The following is a 24,939-nucleotide window of genomic DNA, read 5'->3' as shown; positions in this document are numbered from 1 at the left end:
GTGGCTCCCAGTCACGGTGCTTCTGCCTCCCCTCCTCTCACTAAAATAGAAAAATTAAAGTAATAGCTATAAACCTAACATCTTGTTTATAAATTGTACACTTTGTGCTCAACATTTGCGTATTTTCATACACTTTGAGTGCATGTTCAAAATATATATAGTTATTAAATGGGTTAATTGAAACTAATTTCTAGAAGAAAATGCAAGCAAAAAATATTTTAGAATGTAAGACTTTTTGAGGTGATTTTACATGTTGAGCTGAAGAGGAACACGTTAAAAAGACTGGGAAAGTTGTAGGTCATCAAAAGTAAAAATAGTGTATAAAAATTCAATTAAGAGGTTCAAAATAAAAGTTACTAACCTACAGGTAATATTTTCAAATCACATCTCCAGTAATGGACTGAAATATATAGGGAATCCTAAAAGAATTCACAGTTAAAAATAAAAGATGTCCGCCTGACCAGGCGGTGGCGCAGTGGATAGAGCGTCGGACTGGGATGCAGAGGACCCAGGTTCGAGACCCCAAGGTCGCCAGCTTGAGCACGGGCTCATCTGGTTTGAGCAAAAGCCCACCAGCTTGAACCCAATGCTACTGGCTCCAGCAAGGGGCTACTTGGTCTGCTGAAGGCCCTCGGTCAAGGCACATATGAGAAAGCAATCAATGAACAACTAAGGTGTTGCAACGCACAATGAAAAACTAATGATTGATGCTTCTCATCTTTCTCCGTTCCTGTCTGTCTGTCCCTGTCTATCCCTCTCTGACTCACTCTCTGTCTCTGTAAAAAATAAATTAAAAAAAAAATAAAAATAAAAAAAAATAAAAGATGTCCTTGGTTTGATTCCCAGTCAGGGCACACAGGAGAAATACCTATTCTGCTTCTCCACCCCTCCCCCTCTCACTTCTCTCTCTCCTCCTGCATCCATGGCTCAATTGGAGCAATTTGATCCTAGGCACTAAGGATGGTACCATGGCCTCTGCTTCAGTTGCTAAGAAGAGCTTGTTGCTGAACAAGGGAGTGATACCCCAAATGGGCAGAGCATCACCCTGTAGTGGGCTTACTGGATGGATCCTGTTCCCTGGGACATGCAGGATTCTGTCTCTGCCACCCTTCCTCTCACTGAATAAAAATAAATAAATAATAAAAATACTGATTCAAGTAGAAAATTGGCAGAAGACATGAAGAGCATATTTAGTAGGCAAATAAATAGTTCTCCATTTCATTAGTATGCATTTTATTTGTATTGAACTTTAATTGGAGTTGGGTATTTTCCCAAGCTTAGTTGAGTCTTGTCTTTAGGAAAATTATATCTGCTCATAGTGAATTGTATCGGCTTTGTAATGATGTTTAATTATTTTAATTTCAGCTGATAATCCCTTCAAATTATCAAAGCATCAAGCTTTAGTAGCCACTTAAAAGCTACATTATTTTCAGGGTGGTTTCACTTGAAGGAGTTTGTAATTTGCATATTTATGTATTTAATTGATCTCAAATCTCATTGTTATATTTTGATTATTAGACATGTTTCCTTTGCTGACTGTCCTGGCCATGATATTTTGATGGCTACTATGCTGAATGGTACAGCAGTGATGGATGCAGCTCTTCTGTTAATAGGTAAATAATATCAGGATTGGAAAAATCAATGCAGAGTCTATTTAAGGTGAAATATTCAAAGGGAACTAGGCTTTTTACTGGCCATACATGGGAAATAATAGGTTATCCAAATTAACATTCATGTCTGCTTATACAATACTAAACAAGGTGAACCTGGGGATGATATCTTGAGAATTGTTATGGGAGTTGAAAAAAATTATTTTTATGTCAACAATACATTTTCCTACTATTTTTATTTAGAAGTTTTTATATAGAAGTATAGGACGGTGGTTCATTTTTTAAATCTCTGGAATGCTCACATGTATCAATGTAATGGTTTTCTTTAAATATAGATCTCCCATATTCATATGAAAAGCTGAAGTCAAAACCTGAATAAATATTTTCAAAGCTAAAATTATGTTTTCTTTCCTATGTTAGTTGAGACATTTTGTTATTGGTGGCCAAATGTAAAAGTTAGAAGGTAATATTTCCACACCATATTGCCTTTACTTCTGACACCAACTGCAAGTTCACTGAATTCTCTTAACCATCATTAGCTTTGATGATTTGTTTGAATCACAGATTTTACTGAAAACTGAATGCTCACATCTATGATTTATTGTACAAAAAGGATGCACATTAAAGTCAGATAAAGGAAAAGATGCATAGGACCCAGTCAAAGAATATTCTAAACATGTATCTATCAGTGTTTGTCTGGAGGCAGGAATTACTCTGGTTTCAGTGTGTATCATAAACATGACATACTGTAGTACCAGCCAGGAAATCTCATTTGAATTTCAGCATTCAGAGTTTTTATTGAGGTTGCATCATACAGGCATAAGTAACTTACTGGTAGATTTTAGTCTTCAGATGATTGAGACCTCATGTTCCCAATCCCCCACACTAAAATTACATGAGTATTAAATGAATCAAATTGGTCTTTCTGGTTTGGCAACCTTTATTTTTTAGTGAGACAGAGAGAGGGACAGAAAGGAAGAGAGAGAGATGAGAAACATCAATTTTTGTTGCGGCTCCTTAGTTGTTCATTGATTGCTTTCTCATATGTGCCTTGACCAGGGGCTACAGCAGACTGAGTGACCCCCTTGCTCAAGCCAATGACTTTGTGCTCAAGCTGATGAGTCTTGCTCAAACCAGATGAGCCTGCACTCAAGCTAGCAACCTCGGGGTTTCAAACCTCAGTCCTCTGTGTCCCAATCTGACGCTCTATCCACTGCGCCACCACCTAGTCAGGCTTGGCAACCTTTATTGAAAGACTGGTGGTGGCAGCCACACCTTACGTCTAGTATCTAATATAGTCAGTCATGCCCAGACTAAGGATACTCCTATCAAAGCTTTTGTTTAAGATGTGCTAGGCACTTGCTGGAGTCCTTTTGAGCAAGGCCAAATCCTTTACTACACAGGCTAAACTTTTCAAGAAGCATGCCACATGGTATATCACTACAAACATAACTTGGAAAGATCATCATTGGGGTACTAAATAAAACATACTTCTATGTAGTATATTTTTGGTACTTTAGATTGTTCTCTTTTGTTAATAAATAGCTGTAAAACCAAGTACTGTATATCACAATCTAGTAACTTAGAATAAGTAACATTAATCATTCTTTCTTTGACTAGAATTTTCTTGTCTATAGCTGAAGGTCTCAGTTTACAGTAATTGATAGCAATTACATCACGATTTGGGTTTGGAAAATCTGCTTTTAAGTTTTCTCAGACTTTGGTTCCTACACACATGGGCTTTCTCTATAAATTTCCCACTGTCCTTATAACATGGCAACTATTTTGAGAGACGAAGAGCTTTGAAGTTGGAACGTAGAGTCTCCGAAATTGAAGTTATGTCATCTCCTCACTTTGCAGTACTCTCTTTGGAATTAAATCATTAGTTCTGTTTCACACTAAAGGGAAGGATTTCACAAGGGTGTGAACACCTGTAAATGGGGATCACTGGGGGCCATCTTTGTTGTTATTCACATTCTTAGCCTTGAGGAATTATAGTTTATAGATTATATGAAGCAACTTTCTCTTTGAAGTATTCTGGAGCTAGATAGGGCCAGAAAGTCCTAAAGACTGAATAGAACCACTATCCCTGAGTTAAAGCTGTGAAAGAGCTTGGCTTGAAAGAGGCCAAATTTCTTGATTTTAAGCATTCTGTTCAGGGCTAGGAATAGGAGTTAAAAGGCTGGGAGACTGCAGGGAGCTCGATCATGAAGTTTAAATGGGCAAATAAATACACCTGTCAGTGGTGTCCAGGAAATTGCTTTGAATAGGACATCCAAAAGTCTGTGAGGTGCCAGCTAATTCATATTACTCTTCTTATTTGATTTCTTTCTTAATCTTTATCAATTTAGCTGGTAATGAATCTTGTCCTCAACCTTAGACTTCTGAACATTTGGCTGCAATAGATATTATGAAACTGAAACATGTTTTAATTCTACAACATAAAACTGATTTGGTAAAAGACAGGCCAAAGAACAGTATGAACAGATTTACATTTGTACAAGGTAAGAGGATGTAATATTTAATAAATGTATGAATTATTTTGAGAGGCATTTAACTCAGATAAATTATGAGTTGTAAAACCTATATATCTTCCTCCTACTTAATATCTTTATTGCTTTTAGCCAGTTGACAGAAGTGAAATGTTTCTGTATTTGATGTGCTGAAAGTACATTACCTGGAAAAGTTTTATTCTATGTTATCAACTGAGGTTATCTTTTCAAATGTAAACACATTGCTTTTAAATAAACAATTTAATAATTCTATTTTCAGATAAAAAATCAGAAAACTTCACAGATTTGCCTGTCATCCTTGCATAGAGGCATGCTAATCTTTTCTGTATTATTTCAGTTTTAGTATATGTACTGCCAAAGTGAGCAGCAATTAGATGTCCTTAAAATTCTTCCAGTAATAGTGAAGTGAATGAACCATGTTTCTTTTGTGTTTGCATTCTAATAATCCTGATTCTTTTTTCTCAATGACTACCTATGTCCAGAACAAAAGCTGACAATGAGTTTTTAATTTACTTAATATCTCTTTCTCTAAAATGTACTACTGTTTTCATTTTGGGTAAGACATTGTGTATTATTTTTTGACATTTCATGTCTTAGTTGTTAGAAATATTGGCTTTATTAGCCACATTATGTGGTATAGAAAACAAAAAGTACATGTATGTATAAAATCTTTCTGCTTGGTTTATTTTATTGACTAGCTTGTTTGCTCTTTAATTAATAAAGAACAAATTTACAGATGTGAGGGCAATCTGGCTGTGACATTGGCCACCCCATTCATCAGGATTTGGGTAATCTGGCTGGCTAGGTGGGTATCCCCTTCCTCCTTCACTGTTCCATGTGTCCCTCCTGAAGCTGTGCACTTTGTTGAGGAGAACAACATTCCCCAATAGAGGAGAGGATGGTTCTTTAGTAAAGGGTATATGAGTAGCTGTGCACCTCTGCTAGAATCTTCAAACAAACAAAAAAGTAACTTGTTTTTTATGTGAGAGGAGGGGAGAGGGACTGACATGTGCCCCAACCAGGATTCACATGGCAACTCCTGTGTAGGGCCTTGAATTAGCCAAGCTGTTCTTGGCATCTGAAGTTGATGCTGCCCGGGGCTGATAAACCAATTGAGCCACTGGCTGTGGGAAGGAGAGAAGGGTGAGACAGAGGGGAAGAGAAGCAGATGGTGGCTTCTCCTATGTGCCATTACCAGGGATTGAACCTGGGGTGCTACATGCTGGGCTGAGGTTCTATACACTGAGCAAACTGGCCAGGTCCCAGAAATTTTTAAAAAATATTTTATTGATTGATTTTACAGAGGGAGGAGAGTTGAATGAATGGACTCAAGAAATATAAACTCATAGATGCTTCTTTTTAGTTTTGCTTATTGTTTCCCATATGTGCCTTGACTGGGCCAACCCAGGGTTTTGAACCAGCAACCTCAGTATTCCAGGTCAATGCTATTATATATCCACTGCACCACAGGCCAGGCTGTACCAACAATTATTGATTAGCAAAGGGTCTGTACTTTACTCTTGACATGTGTTGGAGTATAAATTTTATTGTATTGAAAGTCTTCTCAGCTATCAAAATTTCCTTCCCCGTCGTGCAAGTACAGTATTTATTACTTTTAATAGTTTTATTTTTTGGGCCCTGGCCAGTTGGCTCAGCAGTAGAGCATTGGCCCGGCTTGTGGAAGTCCTGGGTTCGATTCCCGGCCAGGGTACATAGGAGAAGTGCCCATCTGCTTCTCCACCCCTCCCCCTCTCCTTCCTTTCTGTCTCTCTCTTCCCCTCCTGCAGTCAAGGCTCCATGGGAGCAAAGTTGGCCCCAGGCGCTGAGGATGGTTCCATGGCCTCAGCCTCAGATGCTAGAATGGCTCAGTTTGCAACAGAACAACACCCCTAATAGGCAGAACATCACCCCCTGGTGGGCACGCCAGGTGGATCCCAGTAGGGTACATGCCAGAATCTATCTCCCTCCCGCTTCCTCACTTCAGAAAAATACAAAAAAAAAAAAAAAAAAGATTCTTTTTATTTTTTTATAGATTTAATCTAACTTCAGAGTGTTCAGTTTTAGAAGGAAAAACAAAACTCTAATATTTATAAACAGAATGATTACTTATATGTTGCTGTTTAAATCAACTTAATGGTTATTTTATGTAAATGATCAGAACAATTTTTAGAATTCTGATCTTTAAATTTTGCCATATAGGTACAGTAGCAGAAGGTGCTCCTATTATTACAGTTTCTGCTCAGCTGAAATATAATATTGAAGTTGTCTGTGAGTATATATATAGTAAAGAAAATTCCAGTACCTCTAAGAGACTTGACCTCAGAACCCCGACTTATTGGTAAGTTCTTTTCATTATTGTCTTTTCATTATTGACTTGATCTTTCCATTCTGTTTATTTGCTTCTAAGGGTGTTTATTATTTTTCGTTGTTGTTGCACAGAGGTGACATTACAACTTTAAAAAAATTTTAAATAAGGAATGAGTTTATGAAAACCAAGAACAACATGTGGGATAAGTGAAAATATGTATATGTACTTTTTTGAGAGAGAGAGAGAGAGAGAGAGAGAGAAAGAGAGAGGCAGGAACATCCAGCTCTTCCTGTGCGTGCCCTAACTAGGGAATCAAACTGTCAACCTCTGTGCTCTGGGATTATGCTCTCATCAACCACACTGTCTGGCCAGGGCTTAATTTTTATTGATTTTTAGAGAGACAGAGAGATGAAGGGAGGGGGAAAGGACTTGTGTTTCACTGAGACATGCATTCCTTAATTGCTTCCTGTGTGTTCCCTGACCAGGGTTAAACCCATCACCTTGTCATTTCAGGTTGATTCTCTTAAATAACTGAACTGGCCAGGCCACATATGCAATATGGTATTAAGATAGATTAATTCAAAGATTTTGGCAATGCAAGATTGGATGCAAAACAGAACCCTGAATAAAATATTTACATTAATCTTTTTTGCTGTGTTTATGGTATACTGTGTAATCAAGGTTAGAGTAATAAAGTATTCTTTGTTGAGAGGTAATGTTCTAATCAGGAACAGGATATTAGAATTAATGTACAGGTGATTTTCATGTTTCTTTTACCTTAATTTTACAGTATCAAGATTGATACAGTTTGATTAACTTCAGAATTCTTGCCCACAAGTTTATAGTGGCCTTTCCAAAATAAACATTCAGTCTTTTAGACCTACATCTAGGACTCCTGTGTGTTTTATGGGAAATTTTCTTCTGTTGAGTGAATGCAATGCACACATTTTGTTAAGGACCACTGTTTTCCTCAAGGTTACATAGTCATAGAATTAATTTGTAATTCTTCATTTGTTTGTTTGTCTGTTTAGGTAAGATGAGGGGAGATAGTGAGACAGACTCCCACATGTACTCTGGCCAGGATCCACTTGGCAACCCCTGTTGTGGAGCCAGTACTCAAAACAGTCCAGCTATTTTTAGTGCCTGAAGCTGACTCTCAGATCAAGGAACTATCCTCAGCGCCTGGAGCTGACGCTTGAATCAGTCGAGCCCCTGGCTCTGGCAGGGAAAGAAAGAGTAGGGGAGAGAGAAGGGTAGAGAAAATAGATGGCTAATTCTCATATGTGCCCTGACCGAGAATTGAACCCAAGATGTCCATACACCAGGCTGATGCTCTACCACTGAGCCAACTGGCCAGGGCCTATTTTGTAGTTTTAAACTAAATTTTTATTACTGAAGTCAGAGGTATATAAAGAAAAAATCCAGTTCTGCAATACTAATGCAAACATGTTTTTCCATTGCTCTGTCTTTTTATGCAATTATATACATATAAACAGAAGTATACCTGTACAATTTCTTTTAAATGAGAGAGGTGTTGAAGCCAGAAAAATGAGCTGCAGGACTGGTACCATGAAAACAAACTACAGTACATGAAACAGTACTGATGAGAAAGAAAGGTCTTTTCAAGTGCCATTCACTTGAAAAGATGGTGGAACTCCTGTCCTCAAAACCCATATTTCGCTTGTTTTGTACAGGCAGGGGTTTTTATAAGGAGGGAGAAGGATGAGGAATGAGCAAAAATAAAACAAAGGAATCAAGGGGGGGGGTGTGTGAGAGACTTCTTTGCTGAAAGAAACTAGCGTAAACTAGCCCAGTGTGTTGAGATAACTGATTAAAGTCAGTAGAGCTGGAGCTGGTTTATCTAAAGACCAGAATTTGCTTCTTTGGTTGTTATAGGAACTGAAGCTAGCAAGAAATTTACAAACTATATTTATTGTTCTTTGTCACAGGATCCTATAGTGAGGTTGTCCTATTGACCTACAAGCCTCAGCATGGTAGGAGTGAGAAGGGGACCACTGAGGCCCTGGCCAGTTGGCTCGTGGTAGAGCGTCCGCCTGGCGTGCGGAAGTCCCGGGTTTGATTCCCGGCCAGGGCACACAGGAGAAGCGCCCATCTGCTTCTCCACCCATCCCCCTCACCTTCCTCTCTGTCTCTCTCTTCCCCTCCCGCAGCCAAGGCTCCATTGGAACAAAAAAAATGGCCCAGGCGCTGGGGATGACTCCTTGGCCTCTACCCCAGGCGCTAGAGTGGGTCTGGTCGGGACAGAGCGACGCCCCCTGGTGGGCGTGCGGGGTGGATCCCGGTCGGGCGCATGCGGGAGTCTGTCTGCCTCCCAGTTTCCAGCTTCAGAAAAATACAAAAAAAAAAAAAAAAAGAGAAGGGGGCCACTGAGATCCATGTAGCCCTAGCTAACATTTATTCTTCTTGCTCAGATGTTAATCTTTGATGTGTGTCAGCTGGAGGGGAACAGGCCTTTTAACTGTTAGAATTTGGCAAGAGGTGACAGCACAGAATTGACAGCATATTTTTTATTTGTTACAGAACACGTAATGTAATTACTAAACTGGTGATACTGAATTATGGTTACAAGAGCAACAAACTGGATTTAACATTTTACAGAAGTTTTATATAAGCTTACTTTGGCAGTACATTCTAATTTAGCTGTATATTAGGGCTTATCGGACTAACAATCAGAAATACAGCTTATTTTTCTCAGAGTATTAGACCCTGGAGAATAAATTTTAGCTACTTTTATTAATAGTATGTGAGAGTTATTGCATTAGTTTGCCATAAAATACCACATGATGGGTTGTTTAACAGAAATTTATTTTGTCATGGTCATGGAAACTTGAGATCAGAGTGTTGGAAGATTTGGTTTCTTCTAAACTCTCTCTTTGGCTGCAGGTAGCCTCATAATGCTTTGTCTTCACATGATATCGTGTGTGTGTGTGTGTGTGTGTGTGTGTGTGTGTGTGTTTTCAGACTTTCTCTTAGATAGATACTAGTCATAATGGAGTAAGTAAGGCATATCCAGTATCCTCAGTTGACCTTAATTATATCTCTTAAAGACTCTGTCTTCACTTTGTTACATTCTGAGGTATTTAATTCCACAGTTAGGACTCAACACGAATGGGGCAGGAATAGGTTGGCTTAGAATACTAATCTCTTCACATAACTACACAAGTATAGTAGTTATGTTCTTTTTTTTTTTTTTTTTTTTGTATTTTTCTGAAGCTGGAAACGGGGAGAGACAGTCAGACAGACTCCCACATGCACCCGACCGGGATCCACCCGGCACGCCCACCAGGGGGGACACTCTGCCCACCAGGGGACGATGCTCTGCCCCCCCCCCCCGGGGCGTCGCTCTGCCGCGACCAGAGTCACTCTAGCGCCTGGGGTAGAGGCCAAGGAGCCATCCCCAGCGCCTGGGCCATCTTTGCTCCAATGGAGCCTTGGCTGCAGGAGGGGAAGAGAGAGACAGAGAGGAAGGAGGTGGGGGGTGGAGAAGCAAATGGGTGCTTCTCCTATGTGCCCTGGCCAGGAATCGAACCCGGGTCCCCCGCACGCCAGGCCAACACTCTACCGCTGAGCCAACTAGTGGTTATGTTCTTAACATTGTATTCCATAGTATAGGTAAAGCATAATCATGTTATTTAACTGATCAGTATTTTTTTCCACTATAAGTAAGACTACAAGGAGCACTAGAATAATAGTTTCCCAAAAATTTACCTTTAAGGTATGGATATCAAGTGGTCACTCTCATAGAAAATGGAATTTGAATAAATATTTCTTCTAATTAAATTAACAGAAAGAGTTTTTCCCTGACTAGATTGTGGCGCAGTGGATAGAGGCTCAATCTGCAGTACTGGGGACCCAAGTTCGAAACCCCGAGGTCACCAGCTTGAGCGCGGGTTTATCCAGCTTGAGCACACGCTCACCAACGTGAATGCAGGGTCGCCGGCTTGAGTGTGGGATTATAGATGTGACCCCATGGTCTCTAGCTGGAGCCCCTCCTCATGTCACCCTCTCCCCCTGACAGGACACATAGGAGAAAGCAATCAATGAACAAGTAAAATGCTGCAACTATGAATTGATGCTTCTCACCTCCCTTCCTTCCTGTCTGTCTGTCTCTTGCTCACTAAAAAAAAAATTAATAACAATAAGTTTTATGATTTCTTCACATTCTCTATTCCTATAACAGTTATTAGGTCCTTTGATGTCAACAAATCTGGCTGTGAGTTGATGACATTAAAGGTGGAGTGACTGGTGGTAGCATTTTAAAGGGAGTACTAAAGGTAAGCTGAATTTTAAACTCTTTTAACCAGAACAAAATATGATAAAATGAGATTAAAAAGTAAACTTTATATACATATATAGCTTTGTTTACGATTTTGTATTTTAAATGTCTTATTTAAATTGTAGGTTTACTTATTTATTTATTTACTTATTTATTTATTTATTTTAAGTAAGAGGAGGGCAGATAGCGAGACAGTGGGACAGACTTCTGCATGCAACTTGACTGGGATACACCTGGTAATATCTGTCTGGGGCCGATGCTTAAATCAACTGAGCTATCCTTAGCACCTAAGGCTGATGCTCGGACCAACCCAGCTCTCTTCAGCACCCTGGGCCAACACTCTAAATTAATCAAGTCACTGGCCATGGGAGGAAAGAGAGAGAGAGGCAAGAGGGAAGGGGAAAGTAGCAGAGGGTTTTATGTGTCCTTACCAGGAACCAAACCTGGGACACATACACACTGGGCCAAGGCTCTAGCTGCTGAGCTGCCAGTATATTACTGTATTTCCCCATGTATAAGACTTTCCCATGTATAAGATGTACCTTAATTTTAGGGCTCAAAATTTTAAAAAATGTATTACGTAGCTATTGAACTCAAGTTTTTTTGGGTTTTTTAAGAGACAGAGCGAGTCAGAGAGGGATAGATAAGGACATACAGACAGGAACAAAGAGAGAAGCATCAATCATCAGTTTTTCATTGCGACACCTTAGTTGTTCATTGATTGCTTTCTCATATGTGCCTTGATGGGGGTGGGATGCTACAGCAGACCGAGTAACCCCTTGCTCAAGCCAGTGGCCTTGGGTCTGGGCTTGCTCAAACCAGACAAGCCCGTGTTCAAGCTGGTGACCTTGGGGTCTCGAACCTGGGTCCTCTGCATCCCAGTCCAACACTTTGTCCATTGCACCACCACCTGGTCAGGCTGAACTCAAGTTTTATTCATCATAAAATTCACACAAGTCCTCATCACTGTCAAAACTCCCAACCATTAGATGGTCCTCATCTGTGTCTGATGACAAATCACTGCCTTCACATTGCCTCATCCTCAGTTCCATCTATGGCATTTGAAATGCCACAACCACTGTATAAGATGCATCTAGTTTTAGACCCCAAATCTTTTGAAAAAAGGTTTTATTTATGGAGAAATATGATATTCTTAAAGTTGATTGCTTAATAATTAAATGGTAGTTACTTCATAACTGTCTCCTAACATTTTTTCTTTTATTCTTTTAAAGTAATGCTTGAAATTACTTTTAAAAATAGAAGGATCTTTTTACTTTAACAATTAGGACGCTTTACTGGTAAATGGTAATTGTCTTTTTCCAAGTATTTAATTACTTATATGTTTCAGGTGGGCCAGGAGATAGAAGTCACTGTCCTTCACTGTCTTTGGTATTGTTTCCAAAGACAGTGAAGGAAAACTTATGTGTAAATCAATCTTTTCCAAAATTGTATCACTTTTTGCAGAACACAATGATCTGCAATATGCTGTTCCAGGAGGTCTTATTGGTATGAAACTTACTTTCCTTTATAACCTTTTATTTAATGGTTAGTCCTGTTACTATTTGTATGAATAGATTGTCTAAGATTATATCTCTTTAATTAGATATTTTAGCTAATATGGAGGAGTGTACCTGGTGACTTTATATGTTTTTTTAAATTTATATGCAAAGAATATATTCTGGTTTCATGAATAGGGTAATTTCAGCAATAACACTGTTTTATGATATAGCATTTAATACATATCACTGTATTCTTATTTATACTGCCATTGTTTGCTTTTTATGTCATTTTTTACAAATGTTAGTTTACCCACAAATACCACTTGTATCATGAAATTGTACATACACTGAAGCTGACAATAAAAATAATTTTCAGTTTGAAGGACAGTGAAATTAATATATGGCTAGTTTCTTATTCAGTTTTTTATCAGTATTTGGGACAAGTTCATATTTTTGTGAGAAGATACATTGCATTTTTATTTGGATTAAAGAAGAAAATTTTGGATGATGAAAAGTTTTGTTGTTTTAGCCGTATATTAGAGTATGTTGAAATGTTACCTTATTTCATGGGGTCCCCAGTTTTTAATAGAAATCAATTGTAAACATATTTAAACTCCCTTATAAATTTGAATTACATCTCTCCTGTTTTTTGTTTGTTTGTTTTTGTATTTTTCTGAAGTAAGAAGCAGGGAAGCAAAGAGACAGTCTCCCACATGTGTCTGACCGGGATCCACCGGACATGCCCACTTGGGGCCATGGTCTGCCCATCTGGACCATTTCTCCGTTGCAACTGGAGCCATTCTAGCGCCTGAGGCAGAGGCCATGGAGCCATCCTCAGGGCTCAGGCCAACTTTGCTTCAATGGAGCCTTGGCTGTGAGAGGGGGAAGAGAGAGACAGAGAGGAAGGAGAGGGGAAGGGTGGAGAAGCAAATGGGTGCTTCTGTGTACCCTGGCCAGGAATCAAACCCAGGACTTTCACACACCAGGCTGATGCTCTACCGCTGAGTCAACTGGCCAGGGTCTCTCCTGTTCTTTTTAACCATTTGGTTGTGATGTTTTTTTAGCTGTAGATTGCTTTGAGTTTATCTGGTATAGAGTTTGTTGAGCTTTTTTGATGTGTAGATTAATGGGCTTTTTTTTCTGTTCTTGAATCAGTTCTGAGATTATTTCAGTCATTATGTCTTTATTATTTGTCATTTCTTCCTTCCTTATAGAATTTATTATGCATTTATTGTTACACTTAGCGGTGTCTCGGTTCCTGAGACAATTAATTTTTTATTTTTGCTCAAAATAGATAATCTCAAACGATCTGTATTTAGATTTGGTGATTCTTCTTGCTGCTTAAATCAACTTTTGAGCTTCTTCGGTTAATTGTTCATTTCAGTTATACTTTTTGACTATGGAATGTTTATTTGATTCTTTTGTTTTTTTATTGTTGATGCTGTGTACATGGTGAGCAGTGATTAGCATACTGTACTTTGGTTTTTAGACATAATTTTCTTAAGTCCTTAGAACACATTTAAAATATGCTGTCATAAACTGTTCATTTAAAAAGGCTAAGATATACCTAGTTCTTAAGTAATCCTTTGAATTACTTTTGTTCCTATATAAGGCCCATACTTATTTTTTGCATCTCATAACTTTTTGTTGAAAATGATATTTTACATGATACAATATCATAACTCAGGAAATTAGATTTTTCTCCTCTCCTTACAAGCTTGTTGCTGCTTGTTCTACTAGTTTTTGTTTTTGTATTCAGTGAATTTGTGAACTAGTTCAATATTTTGTTGTTTTTTTATGTGTGCCCAGTGAAGTGTACACTTGTCAGCTTAGGGTTCAGCTAGTGATTGAACAGAGAGATTTCTTTAATGCCTAGAAACAGTAAGTCTTCTTGTCATTACTCTTTATGTTGATGTATGCCTTCAACACTTATCCAGGCAGTTAACAATTCTGCCTTCTCATTCTCTTCCAGCTTAAGGCCAATAAGAAATGAGAGCTTATAGCTTTCTAAGGTCTTTCCTAACATGCGTATAGCTCTACACATAATATAGACATATTATAGATATTCTCTAGATTTCTAGGAATATATCAGATTTTTTAAAGCTCAATGTACATCCAAACTTTTGTCTTTCAAGTATTTTGGTTGGTGTGTTATTTGCCCCAGTTATTATCCTTTAGTTCTCTGGGGAAAACACTTTTCACACTGGGCATCCAGGCTGAATGAGAACTTCCAGGGAAACATCAGACAAATCAAATGGTAACCCTCGGGATGAGACTCAAGTTGCTCTGGCCCTGTTCTGCTGACTACACTGACTGCCTGCCAGCCTGTAGTTTTCATCACAGATTTGTGTTCTTTACAGAACTAGTGGACAGGGATGGGACCTAGGACAAGTTAAAATGTCATAAACCTTGCTGGTCTTACTGAGGACACCCCCCTTTTTAAAATAAATGTTCCACATGTTGCTGCAAGCCTTTAGATAGAGTTTTTAAACTAATTCTGACTTTTCTTTTTTGTATGATAGGAAGAAAATTTTGGAGGGCTTTTACTCTATTTTCCTGACATTGCTTTGCTTTATATTTACGTTCTCCATTCTCTATATGATTGTAATATGTTTATTTTCAATGAAGATATTCAGGAGACCTTTTTTTTATAACTTGTTATTACATCATTGTACAAATATTTAAATAGAAAGATGTAATAATAAGGCTGTGACATCTTATAGCTATTGGTACCCATTCCACACCAATAGGAATCCCAGTTTAGGATAAGGAAGAAGCCAGCTTTATTTAGTTCACATAGTTCAGTTGTGATACAGTACAGCTATGAAACTAGCTCATTTGTGCTATATGGCTGTTGTTAGATTCCCACAGGCAAGACAACCTTCACACAAGGCCCCTCTCTGTGTAGATAGCTCTGCCTTGCTCTGCTCTCTTCTGCTCTGGTGATGCATCTTTATTTTATTTTATTATTATTTTTGGATGTGAGAGGAGGGGATATAGACTCCCTCATGCATCTGACCAGGATCCACCCAGTAATGCCTCTGGGACTAGATCAAGGCTTAAATCAACCAAGCTATCCTCAGTGCCTGGGGCCAATGCTTGAATCAGTCGAGCCACTGGCTGAGAGAGGGAAAAAGAGCAAGAGAAAGAAGTAAAAAGAAGTATATGGTCACTTCTCTTGTTTGCCCTGACTCGGGGTCGAATATGGAACATCTGGATGCTGAGCCAATGTTCTATCCATTGAGCCAACCAGCCAGGACACATCTTTATTTTTTAAGTTATAACTTAGAAAACGCAGTCATTAGTCTTTTGTGGGAAAAAAAAGGTACATTTTCTAAGCTGACTTATATAGAGGAAAATTCCTGCCTGTGGTCCCTCACTGGTTTGTCCTCACTTTATTGGTCCAAAAGGCACTATCCTGATTGGTCAGAAATGGGCTGCTCTGTCTGATGGGTGAAAATGGTAATGAGGATATATCTGTGCAGCCCTAAGTGGATATGGAAATAAAATTCCAGGAACCCCTTTAAGAGTTGGCTCAGATGGCAGGACCACAGTAGAAGCAGGCAGTTCAGTGTGGAGGCAGGTAGCTTAGCTCAGGTTTCTCTCTTTAGAATGGCTACTAGGCATCATTTTTTAAATTGTGCCACATTTGCCCCCAAGACTCCTTCTTGGTAGGTATCTTTTTTCTCAAGTTCAACACTAGTGTACTACTTAAAAGCCTTAACAATTACCAGTTTTAGTTCTAGAAATTAATCATGAGATATATGTCTTCCTTTTCTTTTTTAAGTGAGAGGAGGGAAGATAGACTCCCTCATTCACCCTGACCGGGATCCACCAGCAACCCCCATCTGGGGCCCATGCTGTAGTCGGCCAAGCTATCAACAGCACTTGAGACTGATGTTTGGACCAGCTTAGCCATCTTCAGAGCTTGGGGCTCACACTCAAAACTGAAATGAAGACACTGACTGCAAAAGGAAAAGTAGGGGGAGAAGGAGGGAAAGAAATAGATGGTTGCTTCTTGTGTGTGGCCAGACTGGGGATCAAACCTGGGACATCAGCACTCCAGGCTGAGGCTCTATCACTGAACCAACCAGGATATCTTTTTTTATTATTATTCAGTGAGAGGAGGGGAGGTGGAGATAAACTCTCGCATAGGCCCGGACCAGGATCCACCTGGCAAGCCTACCAGGGGGTGAGGCTTTGCCCATCTGGAGAGTTGCTACATTGCTTGGCAACTGAGCTCTTTTTAGAGCCGGAGGTGAGGCCATGGAGCCATCCTCAGCACCCAGAGCCAACTCTCTTCAGTCGAGCCATGGCATCAGGAGGGGAAGAGAGAGAAAAAGAGCGAGAAGCAAGAGCGAGAAGGATGGAGAAACAAATGGGTGCTTCTATGTGCCCTGACTGGGATCAAACCCACAATATCCACACACCCTAGACATCCACGTTCCAGGTCAACACTTGACCACTTAGCCAACTGGCCATGGCTAGGATATCTTACTAAATGAGATTCATTTTGGCCTGGCCTGTGGTGGCACAGTGGATAAAGTGTTGACCAGTAATGTCAAGGTCACCAGTTTGAAACCCTGGGCTTGCCTGGTCAGGGCACATATAGAAAGCAACTACTATGAGTTGATTCTTCCTGCTCTCCTCCCTCTTTCTATATTTCCCTATCTCTCCTCTCTCTAAAAATCAAATAAATAAATAAACAAATAAATGAGATTCATTTTGAGTTTGGCAAGCATCTCATTTGCCCTTATAATTTAATCAGGTGAATATTTTAATTTTTAAATTTCCAATAATGCTTGTTTCCAGTGTTGTTATTTTTAAATCAGAGTTTTTGTATGTGATTAGTATATGATTTTTATTATATAATTCTTATGTGATATAAGCATAATGTAACTGGATTAAAATGTGTAGGTACATGTACTCTTTTTTGGACTAACTTTAACTACCTTTGCAAACATTTTAAGAAATTAAAAGTTGGAAATATATTTTATTTATAAACCAAGAGTTGGAACAAAAATTGACCCCACTTTGTGCTGTGCTGACAGAATGGTGGGACAGGTGGTTGGTGCAATTAAAGCTTTACCAATCATCTTCACAGAATTGGAAATCTCCTATTTCCTACTTAGACAGCTTCTTGGAGTGCACATAGAAGGAGACAAGAAAGTAGCAAAGGTAACTGCTTTTTGTAATTCAAAACAGACAAAGCATGATGTTTCAACCAGTTTTCTCTTTTTATTTTGTAATTGTTACAAAAGAACAAAGTGAATAATTTGGAATTTTTTATATGGCAACCAGTCATAAAGTCAAAATTTTCTTAATAATGTATCGGGATAACATTTAAAATTTATGTGTACAGCTTTATTATACAAAATCAGTGTGCTCACAACCCAAAGTATAATTTTTATCAGTCGTCATATATTTGACACCCTTTACCCTCTATCACTCCCCATCCCCTCTTTCCTGTCTGCCCTCTGGTAACCTCTATTTTGTTGTGTGTATATCACATTTGTTTGATTTGTTATTTTTGTTTGTTTCTTTTTGTTTTATATTCCACACTTTTTGTCTTTTTTCATCTGACTGACTTCACTTAGCATGATTATCTCAAGTACTTCAATATTATCACAAATGGCAATATTTCATCTTTTGTTATGGCTTAGTATATTCTATAATACATAGTTATCAAATGTTTATATAGTTACCTATTGAAGAACTCTTCAGTTGTCTCCATGTCTTGGCTACCTTATGGTAGGCATCATTTGCAATACCTTCTAATTTGGTTGGTTGCCACTTCGTTTGATGTATACTCATTTATTTATTTTTTCTTTTAATTCCCTTTCATTTGTGGTCAAATAATAAAATCCTAAGACATTTTAAGAAATTAAAAGTTTAGTACCTGTGTTTTACTAGACATCTGTAAGTTTAGTACCTGTGTTTTCTGCTATATAATTTATTGTTTCATATCTTATATTTAAGTCTTGCATTTTGAGTTAATTTTTTTGTACATGGGACAAACAGTGTAGTTTTCTCATTTTGTATGTGGCCTTTTAATACTCCCAATACTATTTATTAAAGAAACTTTTATCAGCATTGTATGTTTTGGGGTCCTTTGTCAAAAATTATTTGCTCATATATGTGGGCAAATAATTTATTTTCCTACAAATTTATTTCTGGGCTCTCAATTCTGTTCCATTGGTCAGTGTGTGGGTGTGGGTGGGTGTTTTTTTTATTATTACCATGCTATTTTGATTATTGTCACTTTTTTTTTTTATAGTATAATTTGAAGTCAGGGAAAGTGTTAGCTTGGACTTTATTTTGTTTTATCAGAATTGCTGTAGGTGTTTGGTGTCTTTATGGTTCCAAACAAAATTGTGAATTTATTTGAAAAATGAATTAATACGTTTTTGTGGCATATATTATAAACATTATTTCTAGCATGCATGTGGCTTTTTAAAAACACTTTAGATTTTGTTGGCAAAGACATAGAAATAATCAAGCTTTTGAGAAAATGAAGTTTCTATCATTTTCGTATATAAATTTATTGACAGTTAACCAAAATTTTAAATGTGCAAATACATCTTAGCAATTTTACTTTAGAGTAGTTTTTGTTTTAATTTCTTATTGATTAGAGAGAGAGAAAGAGGAGAAATGGAGGGAATGGGAGGGAGAGAGAAGCATCCAGTCATTGTTCCATTTAGTAGTGCACTCAATGGTTGCTTCTCATTTGTGCCCTTACTAGGGATCGAACCTGAAGGTGTGCCTGAAGAATGCTCAACCCACAGAGCCACCTGGCAAGCCAGTGCCCAGTGTGTTGTTCTTGTTAACAGCAGTAGAAAAATTCCATTTATGCCAGGGCCTGGTAGCTCAGTTAATTGCAGTGTTATATAGATGTGCCAGAGTTGTGGGTTTGATCCAGATGGGATACATGCAGGAGTCAGCCAATTAGTGCATAGATGGGTGGAATGGGAAGTCATTGTTTCTCTCTCTCTCTCTCTCCTCCATCCCTTTTTTAAAAATCAATCAAAAGAAAAATGTTTTTTAATTTTTGTTTTTGTTTTGAGAGGAGGGGAGATAGACTCTGGCATGTGCCCCAACCAGGATCCACCAGGCAAACACCATCAGGGACTGATGCTTAGATCAACTGAGCTATCCTCAGCCCTGAGACTAACATGCAGACCAACTGAGCTATCATCAGTACCCAACACTCAAACTAACTGAGCCACTGGTTGGAAATGGAAGGGATTGGGGGAGGGGAAAATAAGCTGATGATCACTTCTCCAGTATGCCCTGACTGGGGATTGAACGCAGGACATTTGCACACTGGGCTGATGCTTCTTCCACAAAGCAAACCAGCCAGGGCCAATAAAAATTTTTTTAAGAAATAAAATACCATAAAAGCAACTATGAGATACAGTCAGTGGTGGGATTCAAACAATTTAACAACTGATTCTCTGCCCTAATGACCATTTTAAGTATAAAAAAAAAAGATATACCAAAAAAGATATACCAAAAAAAGATATACCAAAAAGATATATTATTTCATGCATTTAATATTTAAATAAGGACAATCAAACAGGCACACAAAACTAGATTATAAGAGTTTTAAAATATTAAGGAAAAAATATTAAATAATACCTGACAAAAAATAATGAAACTTATTTAAGATATTGCTGCTTGATTTTTTGATTGGTATCCTCCCTTGCAATTTTTTTCACCTGTGGATAGAATGAACATTACTATGGGCATTTAGAATACACAGTTGCACAAATGAACATTAAAAAAGAGTAAGGAATGTAAACTTACTTGTGATTTCCACTATGGGCAGCTGCCTAAGTATTCACCTTAGAACTCTGATGACAAGTGCCATTTTAACAACCAGTTTACCAAACTCAACAAAAAATGGGGAATCGGTCCTGCTGAACCTGTGGGAACCAGCTGAATTCCATCACTGGATACAATAGTACCTATTGAGTTAAAAGAAATATGTATCATTTCTTATGGCTGAGTTGTATTCTGTTGTGTATATCTTCTTTATTCAATCCTCTATTGAAGGACACTTTGATTGTTTCCATGTCTTGGCTACTATGAATAATGCTGCAGTGAACATGGAGGTGCATTAGTCTTTGCATAATAATGACAGGAGAGGAGATAGGGAGGCAGATTCCCTCATGCATGCTGGGCCGACTCTATCCACTGAGTCAACTGACCAGGGTCAATAAATGCTTTTTGTTTTTTGTTTGTTTGTTTTAGTGAGAGGAAGGGATGCAGAGACAGATTCCTGCATGCATCCCGCCCAGACCCACCTGGCAAGTCCACTAGAGGGCAATGCTCTGCCCATCTGGGGCGAAGATGCTTCATTGTATCAGGAGCCATTTTTTAGTGGCAGAGGCCATGGGACCATCCTCAGTGCCTGGGGCCAACTCACTCTAATCAATCCATGGCTGCAGGGGGGAGAAGAAGAGAGATGAGGACAGTGGAGAAGCAGGTGGGTGCTTCTTCTGTGTGCCCTGACCAGGAATCGAACCCAGGACATCCATACACAGGACCAACGGTCTACCACCGAGCCAAGTAGCCAGAGCCAATTTTTTTTTTAAAGAAAAATTCTGTAAAAGAAGTAATGAGATACCATATATACATAATGAGTTAAAATATCTGAAGTTAACCCGGGCCAATTGGCTCAGTGTTACAGCATTAGCCCTTATGTGTATTTTGAGTTTGATTTCCCGTTGGGGTACACAGGGTAAGTGACCATCTGTTTTTCCACCCTGACCCCTACCCCTTCTCTTTTCTCTCTCTCCCTCTCATACGCATGGCTCAGTTGGTTCCAGCAAGTTAGCCCCTTATGCTAAGGATGGCTCCCTGGAACCTCTGCCTCAGGTGCTAAAAAATATATATATATATCTGGGTTTTGAAGCAACAGCCCATTTGGGCAGAGTATCACCACCCTGTATGGAGCTTGCCTGGTGGATGGCGGTTCTGGAACATATGGGAGTTATTTCTCTGTGTCCCTCCTCACACTTAAAAAAAAATCTGAAGTTACAAGTTTGGGGAGAGAAATCAGTGGCAATAGAGCAGTGTAAAATTTTACCTTTGTTTTTAACAGTGGGCTGTATATATATGGTCTACCAGAAAGTTCTGTTCATTTTTAGAATAAAACAAAATACAAATTTTTCTTACCGTCAATAAACTTTATTAAATAATATAATTGCCATTATTATTGATTTCTTGCCAGCATGAGGGCAGTTTGTATATCCCATTTTTGAAAAATGTTTTATCTTTTGATGCAAAAAATTGAACCAGTGCTTGTTTGATATCTTCTTCCTTTTTGAATTTTTTGCCCTTCAAAAAATTTTGTAAGGACAAAAACAAGTGATAGTCGGAGGGTGCTAAGTCTGGGGAATATGGTAGATGTGACAGAATTTCACAGCCTAGTTCTGCAATTTTTTGACAAGTCCCCAAAGCAGCAGGTGGCCTGGCATTATCATGATGTAGTATGATGTTCTTCCTATTGAACATCGCCAGCCTCTTTTCTTGGACTGCTGTCTTTAAATTATCCAGTTGCTGACAATACTTCTCTGAATTGAGCTTATCGTTTGGTTTTAAAAGCTCATAATGTATTGGTCCTCGAATGTCCCACCACATACACAACATTCTCTTATTCAGAGTCAAATTTGGTTTAGAGGTGGAAGGGCTAGGTTTTCCGGGTTCACAATATGCCCTTTTCCTTACGATGTTTTTATAGGTAATCCACTTTTCATCCCAGTTATCATCCGGTTCAAGAAGGGCTAAATTTTGTTCTGAGCAAGCAGAGATGTACATATGATGACTCGATCATCCAAATTCTTCTGACTTAATTCATGTGGCACCCATCTTGAATATTTCCACACCAATCCTATCTTCCGAATATGGTCCAAAATGGTTTGCGGGGCTGAATTAAGCCTTTCTGCAATCTCTGATGTTGTCAGAAAAGGATCTTGCTCCAACATGGTCTTAACAACATCGTCATTGATCAAAGATGGTTGCCCAGAACGTGGTTTATCAGAAAGGTCAAAATCACCTGTTTTGAATTTTTCAAATCATCTTCTGCATGTCCTATCAGAAACTGTACCTTCACCAAACACTTTCAATAAATTTCTAAATGCTTCTGTAGCATTTTTTCCTTGTTGAAATTCGTAAAAATTACAGTGGTATAAATGAACTTTATCAGTAGCCATTGGTACACTATCGCTTCACACATAAGACTAATGTGAATCAACTTTGTTTTAGTTAATTTGCTATGTCAGTATGTATACATTAAGTGATAAAAATAGAGAGGCACACATGCGCCAAATAAACATGTGCTTATGTGTTGAAACTTGTGATAGAAAGGACAGAACTTTCCGGTAGACCTGATATTAACAAAAAGTCTTTAACCACCATTTAATTTTATTCTCTAGTTTTCTACAGGTGTTTAGGTTTCACTAATGATTTATATGGTCTTTAAAACGTATCTTTTTTTAATGTATGCAACTTTAGATTGAATATGTATATATTTTTCACATTGCAGCACTCTGAATCCTATAAGTATATAGTCAAAAAGTCTTTTTCATGTTAGAAAGAAATTATAGTCTTGAACAAGCAATATGAAATTGTAATTCTTTTGAATGAGTCTTATGTTTATAAAACTTAGTATTTGTCATTTTGTTTGGAGTTCCTTTAAGAAATACTTATTTTTATTTTTCTAGAGAGGAAGGGAAAACAAGAGGCAGGAAGAGCGGGGCAGAAAGAGAAATATTAGCTCATTTATTTCTCCACTTAATTGTGCATTGCTTGCTTCTTGTACATGCCTTAACCTGGGAATGAACTGGTGGTGACCTGGAACTGAACCAAAGCCGGAGACTTTGGGGTCGAGGCGGTAACTCCATGCACAAGCCTGTGATCTGAGTGCAAGCCGGTGACCTCAGTATTGCTGGTCAACACTTGATCTACCAGTGGTCGGCAAACTCATTAGTCAACAGAGCCAAATATCAATGGTACAACGATTGAAATTTTTTTTGAGAGCCAAAGTTTTTAAACTTAAACTATATAGATAGGTACATTCCTTATTGAGGTAGCGCCCGCACGTGGTATTTTGTGGAAGAGCCACACTCAAGAAGCCAAAGAGCCACATTTTGCCGACCAGGGTTCTATACCCTCACCAGTGAGACAAAAGGTTTGTTGATTGATTGATTGATTGATTGATCGATCTTTTAGTGAAACACAGTACTTAAAAACACTGATCTGTATTTGGTCACTGTGCTATAAGTGGAGACAACAACAGTAAGCTGTATAGCAGTTAATAATTACTTAGTAGAAGGTGTTACCATAGTTTTACAGAGGCCAGAAAGTTTAAATACCTTGTTTATGCCACATGAATGGTATTAGATCTCCAGATCTCACTTAACTATTGAATTTTTGTCTGGTTGTACTTTTCAGAAAGTTTTGTATACCTTGTTTGCCAAAATTTTGTAAAACCTTTCTTCAAAATTTTAAGTTTTGTTCATTATGCTATACATAATAGTGTAATTTAGAGTAAGACCTAGTGGTCCCTTGTCTATCATGCAGGTTAGGTTCCAGAACCTTTGTCCTTCGTGATAGGTAAAAATCTACAAAGTAGCAACCTTATATTTATTTTATTATTTATATATTTTTAAGGCTTTATAAACCCCTCCCCACACTCTTATAAATCTTTGCCATACTGTTAACCTTTTGCATACTTATTTTGCTTATTTTACCACAAAAAATAATTAAAATAATAAATATACATGTATACTGCAAAATCTTGTGATTTGGCAAAAAATCTGCAATGAAAAATTAGATATATCAATTAAAAATACGCGATACAGTGAGACCACTAAAAGTGTACTGTGATATGGCAAGTGTGATGTATATTATTCAATGAGTACTCTAAATAAACATTTTGTTTTGATGCCTGTGGGGTATTTATACTTTAAATCTCATTATAATTAAATTTGTGCAAGATTTTATTATGTTCCTTTATAGTTTATTTGTTTTCAGGAGTATTTGTTAAATTTTCACTTTATATTGATTGGAATATATTCTCTTGATGTTGTGTTTTTTTTTCTAATTTATTTCTGTATTTGACAAAGCTAAGCATGAAGTGCTTATGGTGAACATAGAATCTTTATTGACAGGAAGAAGAGTTAGTGCAGTAAAAGCTGATTTGAGCAAAATAGTTCTTAATCTTGTGTGCACTGAAGTAGGAGAAAAAATTGCCCTTAGCCGAAGAGTTGAGAAGCACTGGTGATAAGTTTGTCAGCTTTGCCACTGTCTAATCCGTGTAGCATATGAGGGTTTCTTTGTTTTATTTTATTTTTTTTGAGCAAAGTAGGAAAAAAGAGACAGGAACATGGAACTGCTCCTGTATGTGCCCTCACCAGAGATTTAAGCTGGCAACCTCTGTGCTCCTGGACAGGCACCAACCAACCAAGCTATCCAGCCAGGGCTTAATTTTTATTGATTTTTAGAGTAACAAAAAGAGAAGAAAGAGGGAAGGGAAGCATTTGTTGTTTCACTCAGTCGTGCAATTTTGGTTACCTCCTGTGTGTGCCCTCACCAGGAATTGAACCCACAACCTTGTTTTGGGTTGATACTGTTAACCAACTGAACTAACTGGCCAGGGCCACCTATTAGTTCTTGATGCTGTATGTGCATATATGTGCTCCCTCAC

The 24,939-nt window shown here is 38.1% G+C and overlaps 1 non-coding gene and 1 pseudogene across 1 annotated transcript; one reads left to right on the top strand and one right to left on the bottom strand.

Annotated features, from left to right (window-relative positions):
• Positions 1 to 24,516, top strand: part of LOC136316929 (eukaryotic translation initiation factor 2 subunit 3B-like) — a 35,849-nt pseudogene extending 11,333 nt beyond the window's left edge.
• Positions 4,385 to 4,486, bottom strand: LOC136317972 (U6 spliceosomal RNA). Its single transcript, XR_010727959.1, has one exon. It is a non-coding gene; the product is annotated as a U6 spliceosomal RNA (small nuclear RNA).
• Positions 24,517 to 24,939: the final 423 nt, after the last annotated feature.

The sequence above is a fragment of the Saccopteryx bilineata genome, chromosome X, assembly GCF_036850765.1.
Source record: "Saccopteryx bilineata isolate mSacBil1 chromosome X, mSacBil1_pri_phased_curated, whole genome shotgun sequence".
Taxonomy (NCBI): Eukaryota; Metazoa; Chordata; class Mammalia; order Chiroptera; family Emballonuridae; genus Saccopteryx; species Saccopteryx bilineata.
Note: the sequence above shows the minus strand (reverse complement) of the source record. Positions and strands in the feature narration are given on the sequence as shown.